Here is a 19,814-nt window from a genome sequence, read left to right on the forward strand (position 1 = left end):
CTCTTCTCTTGGTTCCAGAAGTGATCTAAATCTGGGGTTTTGCGTTCAATACATATACCTCTTTCAGCCTTTGAAGTAGGCAAACTTCAAAGAAAAGTCTCTGTTGTTTACAGGATCCTGCCTTGCCCAGGCTAGGCCCCAAACACACACCGGGGGGTTGGAGACTGCAATGTGAGAGGGCTGGCACAGCCCATTCATGTGTACGTGACAACTCCTCCCTCAACTCTAGCCCAGATGGTTCATCAGGATATGCAGGCAACACCCCAGCTCCCTTTGTTTCACTGTCTAGAGGGGATTCACAAACAGTCCAACTGTCAGTCTGACCCAGACAGGGAATCCACAAACAGGCAGAGTCACAGAATAGGTTAAGCAAGAAAATGCCTACTTTCTAAAAGTGGCATTTTCAAACTAACAATCTAAAAACCAACTTCACTAACAGGTGTATTTTTAAATTGTGAGTTCAGAGACCCCAAACTCCAAATTTCGATTTGCTCTCAAAAGGAAACTGCACTTTAAGGATATTTAAAGGCAGCCCCATGTTAACCTATGAGAGAGATTAGTCTTGCAACAGTGAAAAACAGTGAAAAACAAACTGAGAAGTATTTCTCTGTTAGGACATGTAAAACCACACAAGTACATGTCCCACCTTTAAAATACATTAGGGCCTACCCTAGGGGTGCCGCACATGTATAAAAAGGGAAGGGTTGGGAGTGGCAAGTGGGTACACTTTCCAGGTCGAATTGGCAATGCAAAACTGCCCACACAGACACTGAAGTGGCAGGTCTGAGACATGTTTACAGGGCTAGTCGTGGGTGGCACAATCAGTGCTACAGGTCCACGAGTAGCATTTGATTTACAGGCCCTAGGCACCTCTAGTGCACTTTACTAGGGACTTACTCGAAAAACAAATGTGCCAATCAGGGAAAAGTCAATCACACATATATTTTTACATGGGGAGCACTTGCACTTTAGCACTGGTAAGCAGTGGTAAAGTGCCCAGAGTAACAAAAACACCAAAAACAGCGTCCGGCACACAGTCAACAAGATGGGAAGCAGAAGCGAAAAGTTAGAGGAGTCACGCCAAGGATGCCAGGTCTAACAGTGGCATAATTGTGCAACATAGCATACTGGTGTATTTTCAGGAACTTCACATAACAAGAGTAACATAAAATTGCCGAAATTACGCTGGGATTATTTAAATTTCACCCAGATCAAGACAAAATCCAGAGGTTATTCATCTCCATCATAATTTTAGCTAGTAATATAGTTAGAAAGCTAAATTAATAAATGATTATTCTTTAACCTCTTCACTCGGCCACTTGGTATGTCACTACTAGCTTTCAAGGAACAGCAAGCATTATGGCAGAGAATCAGACTGCAGATAACAAAAACATACTGGTTAAAGAAAAAATATCTTCAGCAGTGACAAGTGGTCAATAAAGTGCAGCCATGTTTTGGCCACCAGAATAAAGCACAAACTGGCAGACACATTTGACTAAAAAAGGGACCTTTGGTGCCTGAAACAGAAGTGCAAGAACCGCCAGTGACCTCCCTCAAAACATCTTTTAGGTCTTCACGCCCTGACTGCTCGCTCTGACCTTGAACGCACTCTTCTACATGAAGCAGCAATCGAATCGTTCTGTAAATTATAATCTGGGTTCTGATGTGAAATCTCCTTTTCAATTTCTGAGAATGAATACAGGCAACTACGAGAGATGATATAAGCAGGCTTCACAATTATTAGACAGCCACTAATGCAATAGGGAGGACAAGGCAACATACTAAGATCTGATAAACACATCCACAAATCCACACTACTGTTCAGATGTAACTGACAGGGCGGCCACTGTGGAATTCTATTGTTCTGATTCCTTTTCTGTTTTCCTGCGTTCTCCAGACTTCAAGCAATTTTCAAGACAAAGGCCTTCATCACGACCCTGGCGGTTAGTGGAGAAGTGTCGGTTTTACCGCCAACAGGCTGGCGGTAAAAAATGTGGAATTATGACCATGGCAGTTACCGCCATGGTCATCCGCCACTTCTCCGATCAGACCGCCAGGGCGGAGACAACCGCTGGGCTGGACACTTGGGTCTCCAGCACGGCAGCCGTCACAATACCGCTGGCGGTATCATGACCCGGCTCACCGCCATGGATTTCATGGGGTTGGGAACCGCCATGAAATCCATGGCGGTGAGCACTATCAGTGCCAGGGAATTCCTTCCTTGGCACTGATAGGGGTCTCCCCAAACCGAGTCCTTCCCCGACACCCCTGACCCCCATGCCACCCCCCAAAGGTGGCAGGACCCCCCGACCCACCCCCACCCCCAACATCACATTACTGATTCACACCCGACACGCACGCAGGCACCACCAACACACATACCCGCACACACACCAACAAACATGCCAACAGCCACACACACAGTCATACACACACACCCACATTCAGACATACACGCACACATCCATACAGACATACATACAGACAGACACGCACACATTTCCAAACACACAACACCCCGCATGCATACACGTACTCACACGTCCCCTCTACATACTCACACACACACCCCCATGCACACACACAACACACAACACCCCCACCCCCCTCCCTTAATGGACGATCAACTTACCTGGTCCATTGATCCTCCGGGAGGAGACAGGATCCATGGGGGCTGCTCCGCCACCAGCACCCCGTCAACAGAACACCGCCACGCCGAATCACAGAACGTGATTCGGTGGGTGGTGTTCTGTTGACGTCGCGGTGGAGGAGGAGCAACCTCCACTTCCCCGCCGGCGGCTCCAGACGGAGGGCTGCCAGCAGTCATAATACGCCGAGCGGAAATCCGCCTGCACTGGCGGTCTTCAGCGCAGTGTTCCCTCAGCGGTCTTGTAAAAAGACCGCAGAGGTTGTAATGACACCCAAAATTCTAGTTTCCAAGGACTTTAAACCATGGTAACACAAAAATGACAGGATGATTTAGCAGAGCAATACAATTGAGACCTAAGATTTTCAGATTAGAAAGAAAAATAGTTTTTAGTAGATGAGTATTTCATGTAACGGGGCCAGATGATACAGGCATACATTTTACAGTACAATGTTTTATCTTTCTTTTCACTAATGTGGAATATTGAGCTTTTGTAACTGATAGCCGATCGTTAAAATAGAGACAGGAAAAAACATTGCCCTTAGTGTACTGCTACACAAAGTTTGAGAAAGTGTTAACCTTCCCAACCCTTCTTTTCTCACAAAGTGTGTTTTTTGTAAACTCTCAGTGACTTGTTGGGTCTAGCTAAGAGGTCTTATTTTGCTGTAAGCATCCCCTGAAACAAAGGGGCAGATTTAAGAAAAGTGGCACTGCACCTAGTACAGCGCCACTTTTCTTGTACCCTAAGCTCCCCCCTACCGTCATTTAAAATACAGTGTACCATGGCGCATTGTAGGGGGCAAAAGAGTCAATATTTTTGAAGCTCTTTATGTACTGGTCAGGGTTAGCGCCAACATTTTGGTACTAACCCTGAACAGTACATAGGGGCCCAAAGTAAACCAATGGTGTGCCCCCTTTTAATGCCTGCTCTGAGAAGGTGTTAAAAATTCAGCAGAAAATTGAGCAAAGGAATCTTTTAGATTTCTCTGCACCATTTTTTCGGCCCCCCTACTGGGGGCAAGCCTCCCTTGCATACATTATGCCTGGCACAGGCATAATGTGGCACAAGGGGTTACAAAGGGGTGCAATGCATGCATTGTGCCACTTTGTAAATCTGGTGCAGTGATTTTGGCCTAGTTTGGCCACTTTAGCATACACAATTGTTACGCTAATATGGTGCAAGGAGGTGATAGGCCCTCTTAAATCTGGGCCAAAGTATTTTTAACTGAGGCCCTACTCCAAAACCTTATGTTTAGGGGAGCTAGAGGAGAAGGGCTCAGAGCAGGAGTGGAATTTACAAGAATATTATGGGATTTTGTGACCACAATACTTCCTGTGTAATTATGGATTTGACATATTTGCCAAATAACCTATCACCTGGAGATGTGAACACAAATATGCTGGTCTCTAGCTCAAATGGATGAAAAGTTACTAAAACAACTAAACACGGTAAAATGAACTACACAAATGTTGACTAGTCACTTTTCTGTTGCCCATTGCTATATTTGCATGCATGTTATTTGGTACTAATAAGGTGAAACCTATGTCCAGACAGTGTTAAGAAATGTAAAAATGACAAAAAATAATGAACCAATACTATCACAAAAAGTGCAATATTATGCCACATACTTGGCACTTTCTTACAGCGTACTTTAGTTAACCCTGCCACATGATTTGGTGCTACATAATTCCAGTGACCCTGGGTTAAGTTGGCCCTTTATGCTGCTCAATCCTGTATAACTGGTTAAGCACCAAGCACAAGGGCTACTTGGATGCTAGTATAGGCTTTAACTGATGGAGTCACTTGGATCTCTATCGTAGAGCTCTACTATGGTGAAGAGTGTTACCGGTTGAGTTCTGGAGTGTGTCCTTTCAATGGGCACATATAAAAATGCTCCTAGGTTTAGCCTGATTAATTTCTTAGAAAACAGATAGGTACAAATTATGATTTTGTTATGCATAGTGCTTTTAGAAACAGACTGGGACCTCATAGTGCACAAGTCACAATTCCTCACTGTTCCAACTGTGATTCAATTGTGCGACTCTCTGGTCATGAATGGACATCTGTACGGATCCCATTAGCTATCTCAGATTTCATAACGTAACAGAGTACATTTTCCACTGGTTAGTTTAGCTCACATTTATGTTACCTTTAAAGTGTGTGCCTTTTTTATATACAGTTATATGCACATTCAAAAAATAACGAAATAGTTACTGAATATTTGGTTTTCTTTAGCTATGACTGTGCCCCAGGGCACTCAGGATTACAGTTCTTTACTTTTTATGCACTTTAACTTCTGCATATAATTGAAGACAGCCTGGAATCCCACCAAATAAACAAGGTGGGGTTCCCAGTTCATTTTCATTTACAAGTTCTGGCAGATGCATTTGTGCCACCCTGAGAATGTAATCATTGAACCCCAGGAGGGCATGCCCACAGTTTTAAGACCTCTGGTCTAGTAGACCATTGTCATACCATACATCCAGCAACAATACAAAGCACAAACCCTATGTGTGTTGTCTTAAATATTCTTCTGTGAGAATGCTTTTGGTATGTTCCTTTTGCATCAGTTCTTCTGATGTAGGTTGTATGCCACTCCTGTGAAATGGAATAATTTTGAAGAATGAGATAGAATTACTGAGGATTCCCCAACTCGGGGCAGCTGGGCAAGTGGTGGGGAGCCGGGGCCCGAACTGGGGTCACGGCTCAAGCCACTGCAGGCTTTTAGGGACGGCCGGGGCATGATTGGCCTTTAGTGCTTCTGGGTCAGTTCCATCAACCAGCATTAGCCCACCCCTTAAAAGGAAATTGAAGGTGACAAGCAGGTCTCTTTGGTTCCCGCTCACCACCTCGCAACAACACGCCACTTGAGAGGTCCTCCTTGCTGTTCCCTCTACCACTTCTTCATTAACTGCATGCTCTGCAGCAACTTTGTAACCACAGCATTCCTGCCTCGAAGGTGTCCAGGGGAGCTGCACAGGTTTTGAGAGCTTGTTTTCGCGGATCACAATACCAGAGCAAAGAGCATCGGGTGGGGTTATAGCAGGAGGGGCAGATGCAAGGTTATGCAATCTTCTTTTCAGGATTCAACTGGGGTTATCAGAAGCCATTATCCTGGCTAATGTCATGTCTAATATCGTTTTCTTTTGCAGGTCATACTAGTATGTTGCATTTTTGTTGGTTGAAAGGTGAAGTCATGATTGGAGGGGACATTTCAGGTCCATGTACAGCATTCTTTTATCCCAAATAACAGCAGCATCACTGGATCCTCCAAGGGGTGCTGACAGCAAGTTGAAAGGAGGATGCAGTGGTGTGGGGGGCAGGACCCGACATGCAGTCTTTACCCGGCAATCACCAGAACAAGTGCAGTTGGCCTAAGCTCGCACAGGCCATTGAGGGACAAGGAAGGGGGTGTAGAGGGTGCCTGAGATAGGTATCCTAAGGGCAGCCAGGCCCCTTGCAGATGAGTTTCTGGGATGGGAGGTCAGTGAGTGGGGTCCATCCATAAAGAAGGACCAATCCATGTCCTTGTTATGGACAAGGGACTTTAAGAGGAAGGGTCATGAAACCAGTCAAGCTCTCACTTGTAAAAGATATGTATGGATGCACAGAAACAATCTTAGTTTGGTTAGAAAACTCCCACATACTAGCGTCTCTGTTAAGGCTAGGACTCAATTCTGTAAACAAGCTGTAAATTTATTAGATACTGTGCATAAAAAGTGATGAAATCATGTTTTGAATATATGTCAAAATAAATATGTCAGTGGGTCTAATGACCGCTAGCCCAAAAGAACTGGACTTGGGCTTTTGTCACTGACATGGGTGTGTTGAGGTGGGTGGGACTTTTAAGGGTTTTTTCCCATTGTACATCAGCGGCTACCTGGCCAAATGGGCAGAGCTATTTCTTTTAGTTTCTTTTTTACTTTCATTGAGGGTATGCTCAATATTGATCAAGACTTCAGTAAGCATTGATAATGAAGAAGCATGTTGTACATGAGTCAATATGTCCTTTTACTTATTTATCTAAAAGTTTTGTAAAGCGCACAGTTAGGTGTCCTGGTACTGATGCAGACATGACGCTAAATCACAGATGCCGCTTACAAAACAGGCCGAGTTATTAGTTAAATAGCCATGTCCTTAATGTCTTCCTTTAATCCAGGCTGAACCAACCTCATGAGAGTCCTTTGCATCCATCTAGTTTCTGCACCCTGGAGGTTAAAGTATATAATATATATAATGACATCCTGTCAGCCCTGCTGACTGTTGCACAAGACAACTTTATCTGAACTATTCCAAGTTAGGCCCCAAACATTTTCTGGAATGCAGTTCAGAAGCTGAAATTGCTGTGCAAGCAATGATCCATTGCTGTAACCAAAGGAATAGCCTTTAATGCAAACCTACTCTTGTATGGCAGCTCATCAAATTACTCACTTTAATCCTGTCTTGAGGAAAGTGGACTGCCCAAAATGTTTATGAAATGCTAAGGCATCCAAAAACATTTATAAATTATTAGGGCTGCCTTCAAAGCGGGGAGCCTTAACATTGGCCGCAAATGCCGCCTACCACCACTGCGAAGGCCACCAACATACCGTCACCGTGGCTACCAACCGTCCACCAAAATATGACCATAGCTGGAATTCTGCCAGAAGGCTGGTGGAATTCCAGCTACGGTCATGGTGGCGTACTGCTGTAAGGTGCCGCTGCTGCCAGCAGCAGCGCCACGCCAGTAGAACGCCGCCGACCATATCAGACCCATGTTATGGCCTGGCGGTGTTCTGCTGGCGGACGCTGCTGGCGGACGCTGCTGGCAGCAGCGCTGCATCCCGTCTCCTGGCGGAGAAACCCCTGCAAACAGGTAAGTCGGGTTCAGGGGAAGGGGGTGGGGGGTGTTGTGTGTGTGTCTGACTGTGTTTGTAAGTGTGCATGCGGGTGTGAGGCGTGTGTAATGTATGTGTGCATGAATGGGTGTGAGTGTATGTGTATGTAGTGTCATGTGATTGCGTGTGTGCTAGAATGTATGTTAGTGAGTGTTGCTGTGTGTGTGTATGAATGTATGCATGCATGGGTGAATGTGGGTATGCATGTGTGCATGAGTGTGTATGTATGTGCGTGTAGGTGTGTGTATGTTGGGTGGTTGGGAGGGGGAGGGGGAAGGTGGGGGAGAGCTCTGGTGAGGTGGGAGGGGTGGGGGATACCCCTATCACTGCCAGGGAAGGAATTCCCTGGCACTGATAGTGCCTACTGCCATGGTTTTCTTGGTGGTAAAAAAGCCCCGGAAACCATGGCGATGGGCAGGGTCATATTGCCATCGCCGGCCTAGTGATGATCGTTACCGCCGTGGCAGTTGGTGTGTTACATTGGCGGTTTGGCCAATATGGCGGTATGTGCCGCCAGCCTGTAGGCGGTACTATTGCCACTATTACACCAACCGCCGGGGTCATAATGACCCCATAGTTGATAGAAAACAATATAGTGGTCAAAGTTTGGCTAAAGGTGGCATTCGTGTTTCAGAACAAAGTAAACACATCAGACTGTCTCTGAATAGAAATTTTCAGATCTTGAAGCGTATTCACAGTTCCCAGAGTACGAGCATGGCGTTGGCATCACAGTTTGTCAAGCAAGGGACTCAACGGTTTCTCCTTTTGCATAATAATTTTGTGCTTGAAGAAAGAGGGACTTTCCCAAGGAGCCATCTTGTCAGCCAGTGATTGTTCCAAACATGAAATTAGAAACTGTTCTGTCAAAAATTACTTCACATAATGAAAAGAACTGTGGTATAAAAATCTCCTGAAGATAGTATGTCAACATTATGGATTGCAGATCACTGACTTCAGTGCAAGGAGAGCAGCATAATAAGGACCAGACTAACAAATAGCGCTACAAAAAGGAACATTGACAGAACCAAACAGAATCTGAGCAACCAAAACTACAAGTAGTCCTAACATAGAAAATAAACAAAAATTGACAGGGATAAAACATATATTACAATTGCAAGAGCACGCCTTCAGAATGTACCCAAAAGCGTTTAGGACACAGTGGCTTGAATTTTCACTGACCTTACATGTCTGCACAAGGCAGGAAGTAAAAGTGAGAGACCCAAAAGTAGTTCTCAACATTTTGGCTTTGAGTGATGAAATAACATTCAAAGGATAGGCAGCCATTTCAAATTGGGCTTAGAGTCAGGAGCCCTACCCTTGTTACTAAATTTATGTCTAAACATGGTGACAACTCGAATCCTCATCTAAACAGTTTGTCTTAATTTCTCAATGCACAAGGAACTTTCTGCACATAGGATCTCCCTGCAGACTGATGTACTGTTCCAGTGAAAATTATGTGGAGCCTAAAATATGGATTTCATTTTTGCCATTTTTGCATACAATGAAACAATTTACATACTACCTTATTACTACACATCTTTTTTTCCTTTTTTGTTTTTATTGCTCCTTAAAAAACTACATAGATGCATGATTTCAGGATGGATGAAAGCTATTACATCCAAACATATTAAACATTGATTGTGCTCTTGCTCCAACGCTGGCCAGAGGTTAATCTCTAAGGTAATGCATTACTGTAAATGAATATTGCTTCGTTTTATCATTTGTTTAAAGCCATATTACTGGGTCGATGTCAATGCAGTAGGTGATGGGTGGTTCGTTAAGACATGAGAAGCAATAGGTTTGTGTGAATAATGAGGTTCCTGCTGGAACAAAAGGAGATAATTCACGTTGATGACACCCAAGGCAAGGCTTTCTAAACATGGAACACTTCAATGCATAACAATTTACATCTTTCACATATTTTCCAACAGGAAAACTACATGAACAGGTTGTTAGGCCATGTCAAGAATTTTATGATGTTCATCCCAACTTTGGAAACTATGGATAAACTCCATGAAGCCATTTGAGAGCCACAGTGACATTGTGAGGTCTCACCCTCTCACAATTCATGATGTGAAGAGACAAAGATGTCAAACTTCAAGAAAATCATAATTGTCTGCAAACGCTGAAAAATGATCATCAAAAGGAAGAGGGGTAGACCAGCTGGTGAGTTGATACTGTGGCTTACTGCACCTAAATGTGAACTTCTTTTGCTTTTTAACAAGACATTATCATGTCCACCTTTTCAATCTTACATTAGGACACATGGCTGCCCTACTACACCATACACGTATAAATCCATAAAATAAGAAGACCCACCAAAAGAAGTCAAGCATCTTTAAAAGTTTTTCCACTTACTTTCAAAAACGAAATTCTAGTGTTTTTTTTTTTTTACTTAAATCCTAATAGACTATTGAAACTAAAAATACATTTGAGCAAATTGACTTTTGCCTATCAGAGTTCGCTAAAGCCTTCAATGAAGCCATCATATACGGTCTTGCACTAAAAACAGAGAAGTTTGCTAAGCAGGCACCATCTTGGTTTTACCTTCTCAGCAACATTTTTTGTTTTTTCAATAGAAAACTTTCCACCAGGAGTCTGTTATTGAAAAACAAAATATAAATTTGGGCTAAACACACAGGAAGTTTTTTCCTACCTCTTTGGGCTAGTAATTGATTTGAAAGTCTCGGAGCACAATATCTTGGCTGGCGCTTCTGGGCAGGAAGATCTAATGATGTTACCATACCTTATACAAGTCAGGGCAATAGTCACTTTGAATTTAGTAGCTGTTGTCGGACACCCAAAATGTGAAAGGTTTCCGTCAGAAGAGCTAGCTGAGGAGCTAACGTTCAAACCTTCCAGTTCTTCCACCTGTGACAGCTGAATTTCTTGTTAATGATTTTCATTTATTTTGGTAAAACAATTTGCATAGAATTTGACTAATATTGAAAATAATGTGAGAGTTAGAAAATGTGCCCACTCGAGTGCCCACCATTAATACTAAATGCTTTCATTAAATGCATATGCATTGAAAAAAAATTGTAGTAGTATGTCATATTAATGGTTTTACATTCTGTATTTGGTTATTAATTATGGGCCTTAAGTTAGTGCGGTTTGGGCTTAGTCTGCACAACCTCATAAAGCTACAATGTTTAATAAAATCAGGGAAATGTATTTCCAGAGAAAATCAATACATTTATTTTTCACACTTTGTTTACCAAACATTAGCAGCTGTCTTTAACTTTCTCATGAGAACTGCCTGCTAAAGTGACTTGTATTAGAAGTCAATGCTTTGTAAAGTTCTATGCATGAGACAGCGATGTTCCTAGGAACTAACAATGGATGCACTGACTGGAGTAAGGATCGATACAAGAAGGTTACCTGACGAGTCTGACAATGGGAACAGGAGAAGAGGAACCAATCATTGATGTGTGAAAGACAGTTTAGTTTTCTCTTAGATTAGGGTTTTTATTTCTATTGGACTAATTGTACACATATGATTTTCTGACTAATGTCAGGGTGGGAAGTCCTTTAGGAAATTCAAACTTAGCCCGACTGTTAGAGGAGAGGGGCTCATTCTATTTTGATTTCTCCCCATATTGGTTATGTTTAAGGAGCTGAACCGTTCCTGATGACTTTATTTCTATCTTTAACTTTATTGCTTAACTTTCAAATGCTGAATGCTGATCCCTTAGATATTGCTTCTTGAATGGTTCAGATAGCTTAGAGTCCCCTGTGTCGAAACCATCCCCTTTCACTGCCTGTTGCTGAAGCTGACTGAACAGATGTCCAACTGACGAAGATAATCGCAGCTTGCTGATCCATATGAGGAAAGGTGTAACAACATGCTATAGATCCTCCTCCAGACACAGTACCCCATCCCCCACCCGCTCCCCGCATACATGCACACGCACACAGACACCCACATGCACCACACATACACTCATTCACCTACATACAGGCACTCACTAACACGTATCCATACTCGCATTCACCTCAGCACTCATACACAGATTTAACCACGCATACTCACACCCATACAAACACTCACATACAAAGACGCATTCACCACAACACTCATATTCACATTAACCACAACTCTCATACTCACATTCACTACAACATTCACAGTCACATGCACACACACTTACATGCATACATGCACTCACTTCTACATTCAGACACGCATACAACCACGCATACACACATTCATGCACACATGCAGACACCACACACTCACACACACAACACCCCCCACCCTCCCACCCCTGTCCCCTGTCGGATTATCTATTTACCTGGTCCAGGGAAGAGGATATCCGGCAGGGAACGGGAAGAAGTGCTTCCACCCCCTCAGCGCCCCGCCATGAGGACACCACCAGGCCATATTATTGCTCATAATACAATGGGAGGTGTCCTACTGGTGGGGCCGGGCTGGTGGTGGGACCGCCACAGCACCTCCATCCGCTCAATCCTACTGCTGGATTTCCACCCAAAGTGTGACAGGAATCCAGCAGTACCCATGATATGGTGGGCGGAAAACCGCCAGTATTGGCGGTCTTCTGGCACCCGTGTCTTTGGCAGTCTTCATGGAAGACTGCCAAAGTCATAATGACCCTCTATGTCTCCCCAAGAACCTACCCTGATTTTCCCAAAACCCTGGAGCTTGCCAATGCTTATTTGAGGACGTTCTTGGCGTTCTAGTGACAGTGGGGATAAAATAGGTTTTGTGCTTGCACAGCTTAAGCGGATCATAGGTAAATTGTGATGTTTGAGAGTGTCTATGGAATTTGTGTACTCCAGATGTGTGTGGTGCTTTGTGCTCAAAATTGTCCACGTCGTTGTTGGTTTACAGACTCTGCGTGGTCTAAGACTCCGGAGTATTGAATAAGTGTATGAGACACTTGGTTTGTGTTGTAATTTGTCTGTTTAATAGGTCAATCGGGCGTGGTTGACAAACTCAAGAGTGCGTGTTAGAGGGAGTGATATGTTTTTCAGCTGAGATTTAGTGAGTTCTATGTGCACCAGGAGGATCCAATGATCCGTTGAGAGCAAAATTTGCTGGTCGAATTTTGCTTGTGGGTAGGGAAACTGAGATAGAAGGAGTATCTATCAGAGCAAAATGCCACAGTGAAAAATCAGTAAGGTTTCTGAAGTGATTGTGTTACCTACCTGTAGTAAACGGACAAGTTGTGTGTTGATTTTATTTAGTGCTCGCAAAATTTGCATTTAGTTTTGTGTGAATTTGAGTTAAGAAGGGCAAGCCGAAAGGCTTTGTCAGCCGCTGTACGTGTAAGTGTGACGTAATTGGAGCTGCGCTGGGATAGGCTTGTTAGTGAGAAGGGTTACAAATGGATTGGTGGACAGCCGTGAAGCGTAATTGGTTGAGAAGGTCGACAAAAAATATTTTGGGATTGAAACTCACTTCCTGAATTGATTGAAAGTAGCGTAAACTACAGAAATGATTTTTTTCAAAGCTTTAAAGAGTGCCCTAATGGGAGAAACGTTGATTCCAACTAGAATAGGAGAAAATACACCGCCAGAAGGTACACTAGACTATGTTGTATTTGAAGGACAGGGTGCTACGCCATGTATTTGACTGAAAAAATGGTGCAAAGAAACAGAGAGAGATGGGAGCTTAGCATTCCATGCCCACAGAACATTTAATTTGATGATTTTTGAGATTTTGAGTAGAAAACTGTATAATTTGAAACCTCCGACGAGACCTGCATAGTTTGAGGCATTAGCTATTTGGGAAGTGGTAGCTAAACAGCAACAGCACCTGAAATTTGAGAGAAGAATGAGAAATGCAGATAAAAACTTTGCAGAGGCTAGATGGAATAGTGAGCAAACATTTTGGAGAACTGGGACTTTACAGGAAATTAAGTTGTTTCCAGCAATTACACAAGAGAACAGGAACAAGGCTCAAAAGAGTACTAAGAAGAGGGACTCGCATTCTTCAGACGAAAGAGAGCAAAAATCCACAGAGTTTAGGAAGTCTTTAACACCCGATGAAGAGTCAGATGATGATGAGTTTATTTTGCAGTTACTGAGAAATTGTCCCCCACCATATGCAGCACATGAGAGAGGTTCAAGTGCCAGTGTATACCCTACAGCTCTGATACCAATTGACTCCACACAGAGCCAGATACAGGTTATCCATAATGTTCTAGCTATTTCTGAGATGCAAAGGCCTATGCCACAGATTGAAATCCCAGAATTTATCCATATGTACCTATTATTGATACTGCAACAAACTTAGTGGTGCCGACAGGACAAGCTGCCCACATGAGACAGGTTTATCAGAAGCCGACTTTGATCCAGATAGAGTCTACCACAAATGTGATTGTAATTGTATTGTAAGAGTATTTATATAGCTCTTTCTACCCCTGATGAGGCGTCGTAGCACTTTTTGGCAAGTAGCACGCTACTCCGGAACCGAAAAGGAAGTGTGTATGTGTGTGTGTGTATTAGCATAGGGAAATACGAGTGCAGTTTTAGTATTATTATGAGTTAATTTGAGCCGCGGATATGTGAGTTTGTGAGTTGGATTGACTGGAGTAATGGAGGGGTAGAGAAGGGAAGAATCCAGAAGTGTTAATTGGGAATTTATAGTAATAGGATGAGACTTGGGATGAGTAAAGGGGGGATGGAGGAGGGAAGAGTCTGTGGAAAGGGTTAGGGAGATCATAGTAGCAGGATGGGTTTTGGATGAGTCAATGGTGAGATAAGTGAGGGAGAATTTAGTAGGGTTGTTTGGGAGATCATGGTAGTAAACTGATGTTTGGGTGATTTAGATGTGGAAGAAGAGGGAAGAGCTTAGGCAGGGTTATTTAGGAGATGAAAGTAGAAGAATGGGTTTGGGATGAGTCAGAGTGGGAATGGAGAGTATGAAGATAATATTGTTTTATATATATATATATATATATATATATATATATATATATATATATATACACACATTTTTTATCTTTATTTTATTTAATATATTTATTCATTATTATTATTAATTAAAACACAAATATTTACTTATTTATAATTTTAATTTTTGTATTGATTTTATTTCATTTTTATTTTATTTTTCTCTATTACAGTAGGACTAGAGTAACAAATAAATAGATATGTAAATACATAGTAAGGGAATATATGCTCAAGGAATATAATAATGGGTATAATATGAGAAGAAAAGTAGTAATGTATAAACACAGACTTTCAAGATTTGTAATATTTGAAGTTAATTAATAAGTGCACTTTTCTAACATTTATTTATCTTTACTCAAGTTTTGAATAGCCAAATGCTTACGATAGTAAAACATTTGATCAGTGTGATATAAGATGAGAGCAGGGATTCATAAGTATCTACTATAACAACTTATCTAGGAGCTATGCAATGACCTATGAACATGTTAAGCATAGCATAGCATACACACACATACATATATAAATATATATATATATATATATATATACATATATATATATATATATATATATACACACACATACATACACACATGAATACACACACATATTCACACATATATATATATATATTTATATATATACATATTGAAAAAGTATGTGTGTGATTTATTGTTATGACATATTAGCGATACATATTTCCTAAACAACTATACATATCTAGAATATACACATAATCAGATAAAAAATATTTATCAACACAGACGATATCCGCGATACAGACACAGACGATCCCGAGATTAATTCCATAACAGGATCACAGACTGAGATGGCTGTATTGATAAGTCAGAATACAGGAATAATGTATCATAGAGATCCAAATGCCCAATTAAGTCCAGATGCAGTGTCAGTACCAATTACCATAGGTTCCGTCATACCGTTGTTTGCCCAGGGAAACAATAAGAGCAGGGAGCAAAACATCCTGAACCCAGGCGTAGAGAGGGAGAGGTTTGAAGAAAGCGCAAGAATGATGACTCCTATGAGACCGACATTTGATCTGAGTTTGTTTAGGACTCCTCCAAATAATCAGGGAAGATTCAAAGTAGGTTTCAGTCCAAGCATGGAGACACCAGAGACAGCGAGCAAGTTACAGCAAGTGCCCGGTGTAAGCAATAACAACATTTCATTACAAGGTATGACAGCTCAGCAGTTAACCGAATGGTCAGAGAAGATGAGTAGCACCCAAGGAGATTCCAGCAGAGGAAATGCCCTGAATTTGACCAGGCTTAGACTAGAAGCAGAAGACTTACTTGAAGGATCGATAGGGCTGGACAGAATTGACTCTTTCAGAGAAGACAAATTAGGTTACTTGTGCAAACTGATTACTAACAAAGCAGGAATGGTACATCAGAAATTGGCAGACTTGGCAGAAAAATACGACATAGAAATTGAGGCAACAAAACATTTTATGAGGAGTTACAGGTTAGAATTTGACTCAAAGGATTTTGAGAACATAAGAGTCTTGGGAATGAAAATTCACCTTAGAGAATTCATTCAGAGCATTCAAACATGGGGAGCATTAGATAAATGGGAAGGCAGATGGGCGAAGAAATGAGACAAGAAGAAAAAGGATTCTGCAAAATCTTACTGCAAATGTGCAACAGGTTGAGGATCCGGTGAAAATCTTACCAATGAGAGAAATTCCATGTCCCTTGGAGCAGAAGTGACATTTTGTCATTTACAAATCTCAGGTTGAGACAAAAGCCAGTAGAGTTATACCAGCAAACAGATAGGTTTGTGAAACTCGCAAAATGCCTTTAGGAGGACTTGAACATCCTGTTAGAAATAGAGTTTCCAGCAGACCTTTGGGTCGAGTGAAAAAGGAGTGTAGATTGGCCAAAAAGAGAACCTCAGAGAGATCCAGAAACAGGTGCATTATCTCCTGATATAATGAAATATTACTATAAGGTGATTGAATTTTTGAAAACAAGAATTTCCCCCAAGAATAGTGACTGGCAGTAAATAGACAGGACAGCCCGGGAAGGAAAATAGTTGATACATGCATACTATGAGAGATTGTTGCAGGCATTCAAACATTACAGTGGCACGGAAACAATTGAGCCAAAAAACATGATTTATTTTGTGTTCAGGTTTTTTTAAGGACTGAGACCCAAAATTAGCCAGATGATTAAGAGTCATTGAATTTGTTGGCAAGCAAAGCCCATTGATGAAGTATTGCAGTATGCAAAGTACTGTAGTAATGAAATTGAGTTGAAACAGAGAAAGTTGAAAGAAAAAGCAATGGTGATGCAGATTAACGTGGCACAATCAGGAATGCAGGGAAGTTTTCCGCAGGGAAACGTTTGGTTGCAGAACCAAGTGGAAGGTAGAGGTCGTGGTGGAATTGGAAATGTGAGCCATAATCCTGATTTGAATGCTGTGGTTGTTCAGAATGATGTGCAAGGAATGAAGAGAACGTTACCATGTCACACCTGCAGAGGCCTCAGACATTGGAAAGGGGAGAGTACAATGTTAGGTCAAGAAGGGGCTGTTCAGCAAACAAACAAAATCAATTATTTTCCAAATATGAGAGGATTGAGAATGAGAGGTCAAAATCCAAATTTCGAAAGTAACGTGAATCAAGTGCAAAGTTTTCAGCCTATGCAACAAATGAAAGTGCTGCGTTTGCAGATGCCCCAGGTGCAGCAAATGCAACCTCAGGCTCAAATGGTAGCCAGACAGCAAATTCAAATACCTCAAGCCCCAATGGAGCAGCAGCAGGTGATGCTTGCTCAGCAGGTTACAGGTCAAAGGCTTAATCAGAGTAATACCACAATACAATAATAACCATTATACAATAAGGATGAAGCGAATGATGATTGGGTGAGTGAAAGTTTGGATGAAGAGGAATGTGTGTTAGCAACCTCATTAGAAGTTGATCAGAAAGGTCCATACGTGAAGGGAAAAATAATCGGTCACAAAGTCTCATTTTTACTTGCCACAGGAGCTACACGCTCTACAGTGAGAACTGAAGAAGTTCCAAACCTTCCTCTTTAGGGAAAACAGTGCAGGTTGTAGGAGTGGTCAACCAATATTTGCCCAACCCAATTATAGAACCGGTTCAGGTTAAAATTGGCAATTTTAAAGTATTACACAAATTTGTAGTTTGTGATTCAAGTCAAGTATCCTTACTAGGGAGAGATTTGTTATGCAAAACATGATGTTCAATTACTTGCTCAAACGATGGAATTGCCATTCATACAAACAGTGATGATGAAGATGCATTGTCCACAGAAACAGATTGTGACACAGTGATTGAGGAGTACCCTTTGATCAGTTTCTTTACAGTTTTCACAATGAGAGATCTTCCTTCTGACTTACATGGAACAGTTAAAATGAAAGTGTGGGATTTTACAGGAAAACACATTGGTCTAATCAAAGGAGTTGTGCCAGTTAAGGTCCAAGTCAAGCCAAATGTGATTTTCCCGCAGATTCCTCAAAACCAAATGACACAGGACACGATTGAAGGGACTGCACCCATAATTGCAGAATTTATAAACCAAGGTGTTTTAAAAGAAGTATTCAGAAGCCCATGTAATTCACTAATAATGGGATTGCGAAAACCATGTGGGAAATTTTGAATTGTCCAGAATTTGTGGAAAGTTAAATATATTGTGATTAAGTGTTGCCCTGTGGTGCCAAATCCAGCAGTGATATTGTTTCAAATCCCATGTGATGCTGAATGGTTCAACGTAGTAGACCTGTCACAAGCGTTCATTTCTATACCTCTTCATGAGGATAGCCAATTTCTTTTCTGTTTAAAATGTTTGAACAGAGTCTATTGTTGGTGTAGAATTCCTCAAGGGTTTTCAGAGTCACTGTCCATTTTCAACCAGATCCTGAAAAAGAACCTGGAGTCATTGGAAATGCCTTTCAAATCGACGTTAGTCCAGTACATTGATGACTTGTTGGTTGCTTCAAAGACAGAAGAGGCATGCAAGTATGATATTATTGCTTTGTTGAATCACTTGGGAAAGAACAGGCATGAAGTGTCCCCAGCAAAGTTACAGGACTGTCAGAAAGAAGTGAAATATTTGGGTCACCTATTTGAGAAAAGAATTAGGAAAATCTCCAGAGAAAGGGTCGCAGCCATATTGCAGATGAATCCCCTAGCGACACAGAGAGATGTCAGATGTTTCTGGGAATGGTGAGCTATTGTCGTCAGCGGATTCCCAACTTTTCAGTCATTTCAAAGCCATTCCAGTAGCTGACTCACAAAGAAGTTACTGATCACTTAGTGTTAGATCAAGCCTTTATGAAAGCTCTTACTGAGTTGAGAGAGTCTGTGCAAAGCCTTGGCCTTGAGTATGCTTGACTACAGAAAACCCTTCATGTTGTTTTGTCATGAGCGTGATGCATGTTCTTTGTCCGTGTTGACACAAGTCCATGGTGGTGTAAACCACCCAGTAGAATATTTTTCAGATACTTTGGACCCAGTTGCAACAGCTTTACCTGGCTGTTTACGCACAGTTGCCACAGTTGGAATGAGCCTCACTCAGAGTGAGAGCATTGTGATGGGACATCCTTTAACTGTTATGGTCCCTCACTTCATTGAAGTTTTACTTACCAGAACCAAGACAGAATACTTGACTAATGCCAGGTTGAAACGCTATGAGACTGTGATCCTGGGTTTGCCCAATATGTCATTGAAAAGGTGTACAGTGCTTAACCAAGCAACTTTACTTCCAAAAGAGAATATTGAGGTTGACAAATTGAAAGAAGTTGAACATGACTGTCTGGAGGTTACTGATTTATGCACAAAACAGAGACCTAATATTCGGGATGCCTGATTGAAAGAAAATGACCAAATTATTTTTGTTGATGGTTCCTGTATAAGTGATGACATGGGACACTGAGAGCAGGATATGTTGTGTGCACAATTTCTGGTATACTGGAAGCGTCCTGGCTTCGAAAAGTGTATTCTGCACAAGTGGTGGAATTGGTTGCCCTTATGAGAGCATGACATGCCTCTGCACAGCCTAAAGTTACCATATATACAGACAGCCAGTATGGATTTTAAATAGTCCATAACTTTGGCCAGCTATGGTCACAGAGAGGATTCCTGAACTCTTCTGGTTCACCAGTTAGAAATGATGAAAGGATCAATGATTTGTTGCAATCTTTAAAAATGCTTGAAAAGATTGCTGTGGTGAAATGCAGTGCACACCTGAAGTCACAAGATTTTGTATCAATGGGAAATGGATATGCAGATCAAGTCACAAGATTTTGTGCATTGAACTGTATATTGTTCAAGACAAATGGGAATTGTTACCTGAAAAATAAATTTGCTCAAATTATGCACTGTTATAGA

This window comes from Pleurodeles waltl, chromosome 3_1 (assembly GCF_031143425.1).
Source record: "Pleurodeles waltl isolate 20211129_DDA chromosome 3_1, aPleWal1.hap1.20221129, whole genome shotgun sequence".
NCBI classification, from domain to species: Eukaryota; Metazoa; Chordata; class Amphibia; order Caudata; family Salamandridae; genus Pleurodeles; species Pleurodeles waltl.